This window comes from Argiope bruennichi, chromosome 4, assembly GCF_947563725.1.
Source record: "Argiope bruennichi chromosome 4, qqArgBrue1.1, whole genome shotgun sequence".
NCBI classification, from domain to species: Eukaryota; Metazoa; Arthropoda; class Arachnida; order Araneae; family Araneidae; genus Argiope; species Argiope bruennichi.
Window position 1 is genome coordinate 39,115,191 of NC_079154.1, and position 19,488 is coordinate 39,134,678.

A 19,488-nucleotide genomic window follows, 5' to 3' on the forward strand; every position below is an offset into this window, starting at 1 on the left:
AGTAATTAAAAGACACATTTTTGAAAAAATTTTAATTGATTATTAAAGTACTTAACATCGTTGATAATTTTCTCCAAAAGTTTGTAATGTAAATTTTATTTTTAACATTATTTAAACTTAAGATTAAACTAAGACACATTTTTAAAAAATGTATCTTTTTTACGTTACAAGTAAAAATTTCTCTAAAAATAATTGACTCGCTTATAGGAGTTTGGAACCTTTGAATATAAAACGATAGGTTTTTCTTAATAATAGCAAATAGGGACCAAGAAAAATAAGTTAAAAGGATCTTACATGTGCTTCTTTATTAAGGTCCCAAAATGGGAGACATAGTTTGTACTGACTGGCAGAGTAAACTATAACCACTTTTGCTCGAATGATCTCATTTCTGTTTAATCTTTACTACTTAAGTTCAAACCTTGTTTTATTGAGCATAATAATCTCTCTATTTTTATATCACAATCGGACAAGATCTAAAAAGTGAACATTCCATTAAATTCTTAAGAATGATCTAGATAAATTGATAAATTTTTGTTCAGCATTCTAAGCTAAGCATTCAATAAGTGTTCATTTCAATTAAGAAATTTCTTAATTGAATTTACTTTTATTTTAAAGAAAAGAAAAATGTCATTAGATTTTTAACTGAGCAGCAAGCCTTAGACTATAAAAAAAAAACATTAAATCGGACAAATTATCAGCAGGTACGTGCAGTATCACTTGGTTGCCACTGGATCCTGCTCAGATAACTGATGAAGAAATTTTTAATAAGAATTATTCGGATGTAATTAAGTCAATGGAAAGGTGAGAAAGATTCGACTTCAGAATTGTCCTTTACAAAACAGTTTTGTTTTGGTTAGAAAAGAGAGAGCCATCTGACTACAGTATAACAAAAGGGTATTAGAGCAGAAAAATGGAAAGACACTAAAGTTGTCTGCTTAACTCGAATTTTGTATGTCATGACTCTATGGGACAAGCAAAACGTTGCTGCCAAAAATCTAAAAAGAAGATCGATTTGCTTCAGCCAAGAATAATTAGATCTTATAACAAAAACATGAACGATATAGATCGTGATAGATTTTTGAAATTTTCGTCAAACGTGAATAAAGAATAGGAAATGATGACGGTCACTTTTCATCAAGACTCTGAAAGTGTCTGTTTTAGAGGCTTGGAAAATCTATCGAGAGATGAATAAAGAAAAGTTGCAATTAATACTTTTGCGAATTATTGAGATGTGTTTAATGAAATCAGAAACTAGAACCGTTGCCTAAACAACACTGAGCAGTGAAATCAGACATGCACTTTGACGGTATGAAATCGTTATATCACACAGAAGAGCAAGCGATTAAAATACAAACTTTGTAAAACTATAACTGTCTATGGTGCGAGAAATGAAACATCACGTTACGCACGTTTTTCATACAAAAATATAACAGAAAAGAGAATTACACAAGTAAATATATATATATATATATGTTCTTTATTTTATGGCTTGGAAATACTCAATGTTCATTTAAGGTATCATTAATAAACACCATGAATCATATAAACATAATTTTGGGAATATCAAATATGAGAATTTCAACAAAATATAAAAATTAATTCAACTTTAACTGTGTCTACATTATCCTCATTAGGGGTCACGTTTCGCATTGAGGATCATATCTTCTAAGCAAATGACTTTTTTAGGAATTTAAAATACATCTGATTAGAGATATATTGAACTTCAAAATTTACTGAAATTCCAATCGTTTCGGTGTGGCTCATATAGATGTGTTTAATGAGTTGATAATGAATTATGAGTCCTGTTCTGCGAATATTTATAATTACAGAATTACATCACTTCTAGTTAAGTGACCATAAAGCAGGAATGTTAATCAAATCATTTGAACATCTAATATGTCCTGTATTTTCTATATTTTCAAACAGCTCGTTAAGGAATTTTGAGAATTTATTAAAATGTATGTCCAGAAATAAAAATAATAATTGAAAATTAGAATATGAAAATTCTACTTTAAAGGAAAATATGAAATTTCTACTTTTAAGTAGAAAATACGTATATATTAAACATCAAAATATAAAAATATATGACTTTCTGATATGTAATACTGAATAAAGAAAAGAAAAAAATTGTTATTATTAGAATTATTCGGTTTACATATCATGTTCCATTTCTGATTTGACTGAGACAGTTTATAATACCTACTAGCAAATAAGTGTGGTTAGGACGAAAAGACAATTTGATAAGGAAAGGTAATATTCATCGGTTAAAACGCATATCCAGGTCAAGAAGAAAACAAGCATTGCACAAAGAAATAAAAAAAAATGATAAAATTATGCTTTAAACCTTCATAACAACGCGGATAAGGTGAAGTATATTAATAAGACCATTATTAAAATTAAAGTAGCCAAGAAAGACATTAAAAATTTAATACTATCTACAAAAATTCTAATTTAGGAGATATAATTTCTAAAAATCCTTAATTTCTATAATTTTTAGTTTCCTTAATATAAATATATATAACACTTAGCTATGTAATAAATATCTCTCTCGTTTGCACAAGTTAAAAAAGTTTATTCTGTTATTTTAATTTTGCTATTAATTATGGATTCTAATTATTCATTAATTAAAACTATAATTGGGATTTAAACACTTAAGATTCTTTTAAAGAGGTTCCTGTAGAGATTTGTTTTTTTTATTAAGAATTTATAATTTTTTGGTAAAATGTAGATATACTTTTATAAGTATTTATTAAGTACTTTTATAAGTGTTTTTTAAGTATTTGTGCATATTTTTATGAGTTTCACAATCTTACATATTTTTTAAAAACAACTCAAGAAGGAGTTCCTCTCAACCTTCTTGAGTAATTTTCTAGTGTCTAGTTTTGTGGATTTGCAAGAGAAATGTTTGCATTTCGAAAGGACATCCGATTTTCTTTGAACAATTTTATCCGAAATTTGATTGCAGTTTCGGATATAACACCACAAATTAAAGACCACATTCTAAATTTCATTAGTCCAGCTCATTTCGTATTGCTCTAGACAGAAAGGCGCACAGGGGCCCAAAAATATGGATTTTTTGACTTAGCAAAGTCATTAACTTGAAAATCTTTCTAAATTTTTAAGTTGACATTTTTGGTAATTACAATACCTTCAAATATTTGCGGCTTTTGAGAATAAAAAAAAGTAAATGTAATTAAATGCATTACAGAAATGGGACTAAATTCTTAACATTATTAACAGATCATTACATTTATCTTTTTGTTCACTATAACGAGATCAAAAATAATGCACTGAAATCATTTAACTTTACCCATTAACATTACTCCTGGCATAAGAAAAAAATTGAGTTCAAAATAATGGCTTGAAACCAGCAACAACTTCTTGGAAGCTAATGGTACTTTGGTAATAGTTAATCCATATCTGAGGTGTTATAAACATAAAATTCCGAAGACACGGTCGAATGCGAAATTCAGTTTATGGCTTCAGAAAATAACACTTTATTGAGCCACGGAACAAATCTAATTTGTAATATAAGAAATTAGAATCCTGACATCATGCTCTGAAGATATAAGAAGGTATTTAGTTAATGCATTATGAAACAGCTAATATTTTTTTTCCTTCATACATAATGTTCTTTCATAAATAGAATCATTGATTTTTGTTCGAAATATGATTAAATTAATTGTACAGATCATTTTAGAAAGCCTCGTTTTGTTTTCATTTCACATGGGGCTAGATTTTAAAAAAATTATGAGGTAGCATACTTAAATATTTATTAAATTTATAATTTAAATAGGTCTTTTTAGTGTGTTAAAAGTCTTGAGTGATCTTATTTCCCTTTGAAAATCCAGAATATTATTTTGGTTTATAGTTCTATTAATAAATTTATTTATTCAGTTACTTCATAAGAAAAATGTATTAGAAAAAGAAATAATTAATTTTATTTTAAATTATTAATTATATGTTAATTATTATATTAATGAATAATTATATTATTTAAATATTATATATTTAATATAATACAGGGTTAACAAGAAATAAGTTACCCACTTCAGAGGGTTATAAAATGCGTTCTATTGATCCAAATGGGATAAAATTTGTACTACAAATTTTTGAGATGATGCACTTTGCATTTATTAAAGAAAAAATAAGTACAAAGGCGTTGTAATACACATAAAACCATTTAATATGGTTTGTAATTGTTAAATAAAGTAAAATTAAAATTGTTCAATATGTCCTCCTTCATTTTCAACAATATGTTCTAATCGGAGAACTATATTTTCTATAGATGAGCTAAGTGAGTGAGTCTGCCGGAATATTAAGAATATGGAGCCGAATGTTGTCCTTCAGATCTGGTAGAGATAATGGAATTTACCGGTAGATGCTATTGGGAAATGCTATTGGGGAACCATGCTATTGGGAAATGACGGCTGATAACTCATGCTTCTGTGAAATGCTGTATTTACAATCGCTTTACACGACGATCACTATGAGATGGTGCACTATCCTGCATGAAAATGATGTCTTGAAAGCATCCACTCTGTAGAAGAGTTGGCATTACAAAATCCCTCAGCATATCATGGTACCGTTGTCTTGTGACGGAACAAGTTTGGATTCCATTTGAAGTTATCTCTTCAAAGAAATACGGTTCAATGATAAAGGTAGCAGTAAAACAACAACATACTGTCACATTTTCAAGATGCGAATATTATTCCTGGATAACATGAGGGTTTTCCTCTGCCCAAATTCGATAGTTGTGGGTGTTAACTTTCCCATTGATGCAAAAGTGGGCCTCATCACTCCACAGAATATTCCATGGGCAAGTTGTGTCAACCATCATTCGAGCAAGGAACTGAAGTATAAAAATTCTACGGACCTCTAAATCCCCGTCCTGCAACAGGTGCACAGACTTGATTTTGTATGGATAAAAATGCGAAATCTGTTGTACGATTTTTCGTACAGTTGAATACAGCATATACTGAATACGAGAAACAACTGGCAAACATCACAATATTTTCGACGCTGGAAGACGGGATATTTTTTTTGTCCTCTATCTGAAAGAATGCCATGTTGCTCAGTTTTTTCAAATTTCTGCATCATAATGTGTAGGGCACCTGGGGACATTGGAACTCTTCGTATCTGCTCAAACGACGAAATTCTTTTAAAGCTGCAACGGAGTTTTGTTGGTTACGGTAGAACAATTTCACCAGGAGCGCTTTTTCTTGCAAAGAAGGCATGACAAGCAGAGAAGAAACTAATGTTCATGCAGAATCCGCATTCTTTTTATCCAAACAAAAATGGTAATAGAAGTGCTCTTTAACGCAAATTATATTTCGCATTTTCAAATAAAGCAATATACAAATAAAGGCCATTTGTCTTACAGCGCGATCTATTGGTAAATTTTTGTACTACTTTTTTTAATTAATAAATATAAAGCGCATCGTCGGAATAATCTATAGTTCAAATTTTATCTCGTTTGGACCAATAGAAAGCGTTTTAGAGCCCTCTGAAGTATGTAACCTATTTCTCGTTAACCCTATTAAATATTAAAAATTATATGTTATATAAGTATTTTTTATATAAAATTATAATTTATATAATTATATTAATTTTTTATATATATATATATATATATATATATATATATATATATATATATATATATATATATATATATATATATATATATTATTTTTATGATAAATTTTATAAAATTTATTTATATGCTCCAAATTTGTAATTGATTTGTTTTTTTATTATAAATGATTTAGTTTTGCAATGAAATTTTTCTTGTTTCCTGTTGTTTTAGAATTTTGAAATTTTTGTAAACTCGTGTGTCTTTTGAAAAAAGTACATTATTTCATTCCATTATGAAATCATAATTATTCACAAATTTGTTTAGTTAATTAAATAGCAATTCCATTATCATTGTTACACTTAATAGAGAATTTCAAAACAATCGATTTCAAGATATCATAATCAGGATAACAATGATTTATTATTAAAAGATAAATATATATTAAGAATTTTGAATAAGAAATTCTACTTTTTATTATCCTAATCAAATTATGTTTGGTAAAAACTGTTTTGATTAAATTTAATTTAGTAAGCAGATGATTAAATGAAAACGATTTTCTCGGAGCTAAATCTGAAATCATTTTAATTAATCGAAATATGAGAAAAAATTAAAAATGTAAAAGAATTTACAAGTTTAAATTACGTGAAAAATAGAGAACCTTCTGTCCAATTACAAGGGTCAAATCTATTTCATTATAGATTTATATATATTTTTTTAATATTTCCAACAAAATATTTTGTTATTCCAAATCTCGATGATCAACGCATAGCTATAAGGAAGCTGAATAAAGTAATTTATATTTAAAAGTAAAATAATTTAGCTTTTTTTGACACGATAAATTTTCTGAATTTAGACAATATACATTTCACGTAAATATTTTTATTGGAAGTTGTAAATTTCTAGCCATTTTATTTTTATTTTTATAATCAACACTTCTGATTAATCCATAAATATAATACAATAGCATGATCACTAAGAAATGCATAAATTTCTAAAATTTTATTTCAATTATTATAAAATAAATATGAAACTTACATAAGATAATCCCGCCGTTTAAATTCTAAAAATTAAATATTTAAAATGTCAGCAGCATCAGTTATTAGACAATGAAAAGAGATAAATTATTTTTTCAATATGAAAATCTAGCACATAAATAAAAAAAGTGCAAAATTACCATAAAAAGCTACCAATATCTTATATGATGCTTTTACTGCCCGCTGGCAGAAATTATGCAAAAGGAATCTCCAAATCAGATAAGTTCTTTTTTTATTTGCTTCTAATATGGGATCTTTTGAATTCTAAAATTGATAACATTCAAAGGAAAATCAGGAGGAAATTGCTCTTTCCAAGTAACATTTTTAGAAAATGGCAAAAAAATAAACGAGAAAAATTCCGCAAGTTTATGCTTTTGTCAAAAAAATATTTATCATTTTGACAAAATTGAAATCTTTTTAATAAAGGTCTTAGACCAGTTTTTTCTCAAATGGAAAGAAAAATATTGGGCCGTACCTTTACGTAATTGCACTTCATTTTCTGATCTTAAAATTTTTCTCTGTTATTTAATTTGAAAATAAATGTTTAAACCTCCTTGAGGTGGTCATATTGTTATCTGTTAAACACATGAAAATTAATGGACTTAAAATATTCTAGAGTTTTATTATGAAACACATCATATCAAGAAAGAAATACTATAAGTTCAAATATGCATCACATATAGATAGTAATAATTACTTACTAATAATAAAGACAAATGTGTGGGGGTGTTGGTAATCATAAGGAAAAACCGTTAGACACTGAATTTGAGACAGATATACAGGGTGGTTATAATTAAACTTCCTCTATAAATATCATCATACAACGCAAACGGGTGAACAGAATGCAATTAAATTTGGTATATAGACTATACTCGAGATGCGTTCATGGAATCATGGAATATATATATATATATATATATATATATATATATATATATATATATATATAATAGTTCCAAAATGTCCACCAGATGTTGCATTTTCCGGAAAAACTGAATTTTAACACAATAAACGACCAAAACGCAATACAGAAATAATATTATTTATTTGACTAGTTTTTAATCACCTTGTCATGGAACCATATTAAGTAAAGGTAAGGAAAAAATAACAGTACTATGTTTAAGAAGAAAACACCAGTTCAGTTTGAAGATAAAAAGAACAGATTAGGACGAAATTGCACAAGAGGAACAGTTGTTTATCGTGTCCAGGATGATGTAGGGAGAGGTGCTCCATGTGACCAACCTCATTCACCTGCATAATTTCAAGTGGATGGACAAAGCGTTCAACAGCAGATCGTAACTGATCAGTTGTGCTGCTTCGCATATGAAGCGTTATGGGTTTTTTTAAGTCATTCAACGTCGCAACATCATCGCACCGTCATCATTACAGCCGGAGACATCGACATAAAACATGACAACGACTGCAAACGTTTCTTAAAATAACCTATTTTGCATAAAGTTTCTTCTTCGCAAGCATGAAAATCTCGACATTTTTTTCCTAGAATTGGCAGCTTTTCCCAGTTTTACATTTTATTACTCATAATTCTTTTTCTGGATTGTTAATATTGTTTCTGTATTCCGTTTTGGCCGTTTATTGTGTTAAATTTAATGTTTTAACGGAAAAGACGCCCTCTCATTGATATTTTGGAACTAAAATTCTTTTTCGAATTTCTGTGAGAGCATCTCGTGTATAGTCTCTATACCAAATATTGCTACAATCCGTTCATTCATTTGTATTAGTCAGTTCTTCAATTAGTGGACTCGTAAGTCAGGCTTCTTTTATACACCCTCATAATTACTTTACTATCTAAAATCCTTCTTGCATTCACCTTGTTATTCGAGAGCAAACTTTTAAGTCCTTTCCCACTAGTGTGAGTGGGGTATCCTTTCCTTCCTTGTATGAGTGTGGAGTCCTTTCCTTTCTTGTGTGAGTGTAGAGTCCTTTCCTTCCTTGTGTGAGTGTGGAATGCTTTCCTTCCTTGTGTGAATGTGTAGGATGTTTATAGGGGAATTTTAATTATAACCACCCTGTATTTTGGGTCATGTAAATATGAACCTCAGAGTGAATTTTAAAATTTAATTACAACTAACAAAAACAAATGTTTATACAATGTATTTTAACTAAACATATTTGAACTTTCAGGACAGTCAAATCCCAAGTCACTGAAGCTTAAGAACTAATTATACAAACTTGCATTTTATAAATAGAATATTTGAACAATGAATTAATAAAAAAGACTATTTCTCAATTTCAAAAAATTACTAAAAATTAATAATAAAGTTCTTTATATTTTTGATCCAACGATCATCCGACATTTTCTATAATTGAAGGAATTTAGATATTGTAAAATGTTTTTAGTTAGAAATGGTGGTCAATTCGATTTTGCTCTTAAAACTTTTTATCAGTACGCTTTTATTAGCAATTTTGAGTTTTCATTAATTTCATTCTACATTTAAAGAAATATTACGATATTTCTATTTGCTGCTTAAATCACTGTTTCTCAATTTTAAGGAAATCTTACAAAACTGAATCCTAGATTTTTTTTTACCTCGCCTCGCTTATATTTAATGTTAATGAAACAAGTTAATATGCTCTTTCCTTACTTTCTCCATCGTTTAGTTAATGATGAAATATGTATTCTGCGTGATGAAATATGTATGAATATGATGAATATGATGAAATATGTATGCAGAGTGATGGATGGAAAAGCAAGATTTTCTTAGCTGAAGGTTTTCTCACTGTGCTTAGCATTAGACTCGCTTCCGTAAAATCGTCTCTTCTATAGATTAGAGATGAATCATCCGGCGATTCTGGTACCTTCGACGCTCCTAAATTAATTATTTTTGTATTAGTGAGTTCTTCAGTTAGTGAATTTATAAGACATGCTTCTTTTATTCACCCTCATAATTATTTTAACATCTAAAATCATTTTTGCATTCACTTTGTTATTCGAGAACAAACGTCGAAGTCCTTTCCAACTAGTGTGAGTGTGGAGTTCTTTCCTTCCTTGTGAGAGTGTGGAAATCTTTCCTTCCGTCTGTGAGTGTGGAATCATTTCCTTCCTTGTGTGAGTGTGGAGTCCTTCCCCCATAGTATGAGTCCTTTCCCCTTAGTGTGAGTGGGGAGTCCTTTTCCTCAGTATTAAAGTGGTGCCCTTTCCCTCTAGGGTGAGAGTGCGATTCTTTTCGCCTCAGTGTATTTATTCATTTCGCCTCAGTGTATTTATTCATTTCGCCTTAGTGGAGTCGTTTCCCCCCCTAGTGTGATAGTGGGGTCATTTCCTCTTAGGGCCAGTGCTTTCACTCTAGGGTGAGTGTGGCATGTTTTGCCTGAGTATGAGTGCGGAGTTCCGCCCCTAAGTGTGAATGGGGCGTTTTTTCCCTGAGTATGAGTAGGGAGTCCCCTTCTAAGAGTGAATGTGGAGTCCTTTACCCGTAGTTTAATTGTTCTATTCTAGAAGCCTACCGATTAACTTCACAAGTGTGTTCATCAGTAGACTTATCAAAATTTAAAAGAAATCGTCTTATGTTTCTCCATTACAAGAAAATACATTTGATAAGTTCTTTTATAAGAGTTTGACCAATATAGAATGTAGAAAATAAAGAACCTCAAGTGCACGAAAGTCGCGTGATGTCGTGTATCGAATCTCTAGAGGACATAATCATACAGAGACGTGTGCAGTGCCATACACCATGGGGAAACCTTTTCAGCTAGTTAGAGCTTTTATTTTTTTAACCATTATTGTTTGCCTTTAAGTAGGAAGGAGAGTTCTTTCATTTACTAAACGGATAACGGTTATCTCAGAAAACGAGGGGTTTATTGATTTCTATTTACATCGTACACAAGCATGATAGCCAAATAAAAAAAAACTGAATTTAGGCTTTTCAAGCTTTTCCCAGAAACAAATAATGTTGATAGAAGCAGGGGATAAATGCGACTCTTCCTTTATTAATAAAATCATATTAACATTAAAGTTTGAGCTTCCATTACTGGCAGCAAAATCGCAAATAAGAACGGCGTTGATTTAATCCTTTAGGGAATAACTACAATCCTAGACACGACTTTTTTTTTTTTTTTGAGGCAGTTGTCAAAAATGCAGATCATTAATATTTCAAATACTGATATATTTTAATTTTATTTCTTTTGAATAAATGCTCTAATATGCATTCGAATTTAATTTAAATGAACAACTCCGTCTAAACCTTAATTTTTTTTTTTTCTGATCAATTAACTTAATCCGAAAACATAAAATATAATTACTTCATACAGGCTATATAAACTTCATGTTTCAAAATTGACTTTCACCGGTTAAAATTTTATCAATTTGTTAGAACAGAAGTGTGCTATTTCTTACAGCATTGCCAACGTAATGCATTGCTGTAAGAAATAAAAGTTACGTGGATATAAACTTATGACCAACGATTAGTTGAAAGCTAACATAATCTTAATTGTTACAATGAGATTATGGACAGATGGTTTAAGGAGATAATTAATCGAAATAGGGAGAATAGTGATATACATTATATCACCCATTATTGGATTATTTCTTGTTCTTTATCTTAACAGCTTATTAACAGGTATTTAAGAGTGGTAAAATGGGATGACAGTTTTCACTATTGAGCTTGAATTAACATGAGCAATATTATAAAATATCAATTTTAACATTATTTTTTAGCAAACTGTCAATATATTAGTAGTCTCCATACAAAGGAAATACTCTGAATTGTTGCTTTCGTATGTTATTAAAGCCTTTTCAAATGTTGAACGGTATCATTTGAACTTGAAAATCAAATAATTAAATTGAAATAAATTGGAAAAACATTTTGCATATTTCTTTTCGAATATAGAATATTGAATTTATAGGGATCATAAATCTTTCAAACAGTTGAACATAACTTTGGATTTCATCATTGTGTAGTGAAAAGAATAGGCTATTCAGTCAAATCCTGCAATCATTATTTTAAATGCAGCATCCATTAAATTTTATTCATCAACCGTTTCATATTCTTGTTTGCGATTTTTTTTTATCGTAAAGAAATTAATTTTGCCTCTTCACTGAAGTTTTCATTTTCGATACCGTTTCCCCTTTTCCAAAATCGCCATTAATTTTTAGTGATGGCCGAGCTGTTGAACATTATAATTTTCAGTTTGTTCTACAAAGTTGTATTTAGGAAGCCGGACACAAATTGGAATTTGGAATTCTTTTTCCCCTCAAATATTTTATGTTTCAACTGCTCTATGATGCGATGTCATTTTCCATATAACATTGATAAAATTATTAACGAATTTAGTTTTTTGATGCAGTGAATCAGACAACAAATTATTTAATCAAAATTTTGTGGAAAAAAATTAAATTTGAACTAATTCTAAAGCAACTGAGAAAAATTTATTGAAAAGCTCTTCAATTAGTTAACTGTATTTTATTTATAAGTAATAAGTATAATATTGATAAATATATTCTAAATTCCAAATGAAAATCTTTTTAGTTGAATTTTACTTTCAATATCCATATCTTTTCCTGGCGTATCTGATTAACAGCATATAAACAATTAGTTTGCAACTATAACTATTCCTACTAATAGCTTCGTCTACATGATACTCTCACTATGAAGTAATTATCATTTTTCTTAAGATCTCACCAACCATTTCTTAAATAAAATTTTCAGAGAACAGCTTTGAAGGCTATAGAAACAGGTAAAGGATACTCTGGATGGAATCCGATTATTTTAATTGGAACGCCTTACATACGTATCCAGAATATTCAGATTTTCCATTACTGTAGAATGCTTTTCAAACGAGCATATATCGTGCAGACATTTAATTTGTCTTGGTATATTAGTACATTTAAGCAGGTAATATCACGCATTAATCTGCGGAACAGCTTATCCCATTTGAGGATTTTCTGCCAGAACAGGTAAATCAATTGGTCATGGCACTTTAATAATTACTCCACATCACTGGGCATAGTGATAATAAAGTGAATTCAAGTATAGAATTCACATTTACTCTTCTGTGTTCGTGGAACTCATAGTTAGAATGGTATCAATAACGAAGCCTGGCATGTTCAAATGGTAGATAATGACCCTCCAGAAAGAATTGATAATGTATTGTCAAATACTCATATAATAAAATATTGGTACTCTCCACACGATTCCAAGTTTCATCAATTTTATACAAAATTCAATTTTAAATACACGTCTACAGCTAAGGTGAAGAATTTAGTCTTTCAACTGCAGTTAGTACTGGCTTTAAATAGATAGTTCAGATGTTTTAATTCAAGACTTAAGTAGAAAATTTTAGCAGCATACATTCTAAGCAAGATAAATTGATATCTGTATTGTTAAAGGCTCATATAGTGGACAATAATGCCGCAACTGCGGTTATCAAAACTCTGGATTTGTTTCAAAGCAATGAAATATTTTCGTTATTTTCATTCTATCCTAGGATAAGGACTATATTGAATGAATCATTAATAAAAATACAGACAAGAAACATTTTATAAACTGTACTTTAAAAAACTGTGTTAAATACAGGTGGTTATCAAAATAATAAAAACACCTGTGAATAAAAGTGACCTTTTTGAATGCACTTCGTAAGCATTAAAATATAATAATAGTTACCAGTTTTTTTTTATATATAAATAGCAATTTATATATTCTGGTAGTATGTGTTAGCTTTATTAAAGTTCTGTAATTCTTGGACTTTTTTCAAAACCGTAAAATGTCGTACCTCTCAGATTTTCATAGAGGCCAAATTGTAGGAACCCATCCAGCAGCAGAATTTTTAGGCGTTTCTAGAGGTACGGTGTCTAAGTCATGACAGTATACACACAGCGTGGCAAGACAATCTGGGCGAAGTGAAATAGTGGGCGGAAAGAGAAGCTCAGTGAAAGAGACTCACTGATATTTAAGAGGATCGTAATATCTAAAAAGGGAACAACTGCAGCAAAAGTGACCGCAGAGCTCAATACTCATCTGGATACTCCAATGTCAGTCAATACAGTTAGGAGGCACCTTCATAAACAAAAGATTTACGACAGAACAATTCCCAAGCCACTTGTCACATATGTTTATGTTAAACGTCGTCTACAGTGGTATCACACTCACGAAACCTGGTCGATTGATAAGTGGAAGAAAGTAATATGGTCTGACGAATCGTGTTTCACATTTCTCACTACAACAGGACGGGTACACTTTTGGGGTACACCTGCACAAGCGTATGATCGTGATTGTCTCCTTCCAACTGTCAAGCATGGAAGTGGATCTATCATGATAGGGCAGTCATGTCGTGATTTTCTGTTGGACCAATCGTAACCCTGAAAGAAAGGATCACTGAGGAGAAATATAGAGAAATTTTATCAAATCATGTCCATCCTATGATGCAAACTTTGTTTCCTGCAAGAGATGAAATTTTCCAGGATGATAATGCACCTATCCACGCAGCGAGACCAATCATGGTTTAATGAACACGATGGTGAAGTTAAACATCTGCCTTGGCCCGCACAGTCACCCGTCCTCAATATAATTGAAATATTATGGTTTATTTTAGAGCTTTCAATACGGAATTGATATCCTCCACCGACATTTCTCCCAGAACATTCACAATATCTCTAGGAAGAATCGTACAATATTCCTCTAAATACTATTTAACACTTGTATAAATAGATTCCTAGGCGAATATTAGCTGTATTATATGCCAAATGCGGTCCTACACCATACTGATAAAGGATTCTTTGTAAATCTATGGTATTTCTATTATTTTGATAATCACCTGTATATGGTACTATTGAAAGCATCTAAGAGTGCAGAAAACGTTATTTCACATTACATATAGTTAGTAATATATTTGAATAAATTCCATATCCGAGCATAATATAACTGAGCTGACAATTGACATTTGGACATTTTTTTGAAGTCCATAATATTGCCTTCCTAAAGCTTCATCTGTGAAGTATTCTCAGAGGATATGGACTTTCAGTTACAGAATCTTGTTAATCAAAATTTCTAAGACATTTATGGAGTTGAATACTTCATCCTGGTATTAACTGCTTGATTACTGGATTTATATTTCTAGCGTTTTCAGACTATCATGTGTACATTCATAAATCGTGGCTCTTTTCAAAAAAGGAACAGTTGGATATCACTTCCAAATTTGTACTTTTTTTCCTTCCTAACAGAAAATATTTGTGATACTAATTCCAAAAAGATATATTGCTGCATTCGTTGTGGTTCTTATTTTTTACAATCAATTTGAATCTTTGAACAAGTTGACCAAAGATCCATATTGTACTTTGGAACTGTCAGTAATTTATTCGACGACATGCATGTCTTAATGAAGTTCCAAATGACATGCCTTCTAATTTAAATCGTTGCATAGAACATTTATCATTCCTTATTTTGAAGGAATTTCATTAATTTAATATCTGATTTTACTTTTAACTAGTTTGAGGAATTGCTGATGTGATGCGTAAGTTTAATTTGGGGCTTAACATGCGGATTTATTTGGCTTCTCTCACTTTCGCTATTTTGGCTGTTTTTACTTATATAAACAGCTAAAATTCTTCAATGAATATTTGGCACAAAAATGAGTTGACTTTGCGTTAGTTCATATTTCACTTTTTGCATTCCATTCTAGGACCACAAGAAATATATTTATGCAAAACTTCAGGAGAATTCCATCAATTTTAATTCTCGAAGAAGATTGTTATTACTATCTTTCTATGAAATAGACTTCATCTTCTAGTTCACAGAATCTATCATTATGCATTTCTTTTGAAACATTCATTGGAATATAAAAGGAATTGAGACTTTTTAATAACTTTCTGGTTTTTCCCTAAATCATTTTTAAATATACGGCTCACTACATTCAATGATATACTAACAGGACAAAAATATCATTCGCTTTAGAAAATTCCAGTTTGAATTGTTTCCTCGACCGGATTTTCTTGGAATCTTCTGTACTGTTTTTAAAATCACTGACCTGATTGAATGTACGGTTATTAATGCATTCGTGACCTTGAATAACTTCATAGGTTATATTACAAAAGTTCATTCCTGAAGTAGTAATGCATATTTAAGAAACAGATTTGGTAATTTGTTTCTTCTTTATTGAAGCGGATATTTCATAATTTTGAATGAAATCTACGCACTCACCCTTCCCAATCACCTATAACTTGTCTAGGCTGCAATATCAAAACTGGTGGCCATATCGAAATATCCCCTTGCAATATAACATAGGAATTATAGAAAATGTACGTTATTTGGTACACCATCTTGCCTTAAGAATTTAATTTGTAAAGTTTTTTTTTTTTATTATTATTTAATTGCAAGGATATATTGTATTGGGATTCGTATAGATGTAAAGCTATACGAAAGCTGTTTGAAAATGATTTTATCTGAAACTTAGCAACATACATTTGTATTATACATTTTGTATTCACTTATTTTATACATTTTGTATTCACTTAGTTTATACATTTTGTATTCACTTAGTTTATACATTTTGTATTCACTTAGTTTATACATTTTGTATTCAGTTTTTCTCCGAATTATGTAATTATATAATTCAGTAATAAATTAATTTTGTGAAATTTTAGAATATTTTGTGACTTAATATATATGAATTTGTCTTGCTTCCAGTAAAATGATATATTGATTTTTGAAATTCCATTCAAATGGAAAAAGTTTCTGTTATTTGTACGCTTTTCTGTTAGTACTTTTTGTAAAGGATTTTATAAATTTCGTTCAGAAATCTGCAAAATTTATTCATGAACATATTACATTTAGTTTTAAGAATAAAACTGAATTCGCATTTCTTTTCAGCACATTTTTACTAAATTACTTTACAAAAGCGTTTTAATTTTCCGTATACTCAATAATGTAATACAAGTATTATTAAATAATTCTCATATATATTCATGAGTTGAATGAATTTTGTATATTTGTGACCGTTCATAAATACATTAAATATTCCCAAAAATGTTACTTAGCTCTAATTTTAAATTTCTTCTCTCTAGAAAATTTGGTATGGAATGTGTTATCTCAATTTCCTTTTGTCCCATCCTTAATTCTAACTTCTGGCGATTACATATATTTATGCAGCAGTGCCATAATTTTGAAATGCCACTCTGTAATTGCTTGTGATACAATCTAATTTCTTGCATAAATATAATTTTCAGGCTTTCCTTCGATGATACATTTTAACCAAGGCCATGTGGCAATCCATGAAAAACGGTGTTTCTCTCTGCCAATATCTACGAGGTGGCTACATTTTCTTCATATTTTGCAATTCATTAAAATGTCTAGTATGTCAATGCCAAATACTTCCGTGGTAGGAAAGAATTATCTGAGATAATAGATTTACTCAATTCATTTGTCGTAAATGTAATGAATGCTTGACAACACAGAAAGGATGGTGATTAGTATGTCAGCAACTGTAATAACAAGGCTAAAACAGAAATCAATTTCAATGCTGAAACATTCAATATTGTAGGAAACAATTTATTCCTTTCAATATACAAAAGTGGAAGCAAATCCTTGTTAAAACTTATTTCATTTTTATGCTATATTGATAATTTAAATTATTGTAAGAACTAGTTAATACAATTCATGCTTTTTTAAGAATTTATTTGAACTATTATTATTATTATTATTTTTTGCTTCTATCATTTACTGAAAGAAAATGACTAATTAAAACTTGTAACAAGTTGAAATACTTATGAAAACAAAATTCGATCCACACATGAAAATAAGTACACTACTTTATCAGCTTTAAAATGTTAATAAAATATTTTTTAAGAATGAATTTCAATATTCCAGTAAATAATAATTTATACTCATAATGTGTAAATATTAAGTTTATATAATAAAAATATAAAAAGGAACTATTGAGTCTTCCTTTGTCTGATAATAATTCTGTATAAATACAATTTTTTTGAAAAGATCCCGGATAAAAAGTTTTAATGTCCCTTTTATTTTGGGAAATTATTGTTTTTATTGTATTCTTTATCGCCAGATTCAAATATTGAATCTTGATAGTGATCAAGTTTTCAGCCTTGAAATATAATAACATAGTTAAAACTCATGTAGAATTAAATAACTTATATTTCCATCTTCAATTAATCGATAGCTCTAAAACATTTGACAAAGTTATTCAAGCATATATAGTTCGGCAATTAAAAAAATTAAGGATTTTTAATCAATTTTCATAATCAATTTTCCTTTCTAAATTTTCTTTTAATTTTCTTTTTTTTTCAACTTTTTTAACCCACTCCTAATGTGCAAATCACAAATTATTAATGACGTTAATAGTGTCCTCTCATTCAGTTTAATACCAACTAAACTTTTCCAATAGCATATTTATAACATTATTATCAAATAAAAGTGAGGAAATAATCGAATAACTGTTGACTTTCTGTAGCAAATTATTCAAAGTTGCGTTGGAAAAAATAAAGTCAAATGCCAACTAAACTAAATAGAATCACCAAAAATTTATCCTGATTTCATATATCATATACTGTGTTATTCAAAGCAATCATGATCTCCTGTTCAGCATATTTTATATTTATTGAGTGGCAAAAAAATATTTGTTTAAAATTAAAATAATTATCTCATATATAATTTTTTATAAACTTAAGTTACACGGAATAATTAGGGGCATAAGGAAAAAGAAGATCCAAAACTTAAAATAAAAACATATTGTGTAGTTTTTACTCTGTAGAATGATAGTAAAATAATTTTTACCAAAATTATTAAATGTTTATTTATCGCTGTCATGCACTTTCAGGAAGTAGTTTATTTTTACAATAAGCTAAATATATAACAGCTTATTTCTTTACTGTTTGAGAAAGAAATGCTTCTATTTTGGAAAAATTATCTAAATAATTTGAGGAAAATTATTTTGTTCCTTAAATATACTACAAAAATTACAAAATCTAAATATGTAGCGTCTCAACACTAATTTACTGTGAAGCCTTATTGAATATCTAATACCTTTTTTTAGAACCATTTCAGAGAAGATTAATATTTTAGTTTTATACTTTTACGTACTTGTAAATTACGTATTTTATTCCTTAGACACATACTCTTAAATTTACTTAATTCATATAAAATTGAGAATTAAAATCATTTTAGCAAGTTTTTTTCTTTCATATTTCTTCATATATTTATTACTACCAATAACATTTGTAACTCATATACGAGCATCTCTCTGCAGAATACATATTTAGTTTTAGGATAAACTTTAGCTGTAAAGTTCGTGTTCTAAAAGCGAGTAAGAAATAAATCATTTCCTCATTTAAGTTTGAATTAAATATGAATAAAGTTATGCCGAAGCTGCGAAATTTGTTAGGCGTCACGTAATTTCAACATAAAGAATCGACAAAGGAACATTTAATTTTCTTTTGAAGAAAAATTTACGCATTATCCATAACTGATGTTTTGTATACTGCTTTGATAAAAACAGCTATGATGGAATAAAATTTTTACATAATACATCAGGAAATATACTTTATGTTTCAAAATATAACATATTTAAAATGAACAAAGGATTTTAAAGATAAAATAATTTTTTGTCTTGAAGTTCCATTAATTATTTCTTTCCAATTAAATATTTTCTTCAAAATATATATTTATTTGTGAAATAATAACACTTTATAATAAATAAATGCAAGAGTAATGAAAATTCAGAAAACCATGGTATTTGTCACCGTATCTTAAATACGCATATATCTTTTTCAACTCGATTGTTTCTCAGATTGTGTTTATCTTCGAATTTCCTGTTCTCCCTTTCATAAAGATAAATTAAGTAACAAATTTAGGTGAAATGAATTGAAATAAAAGATTCTTAAAAGCACGATTTATTAATTTACTAAACAGA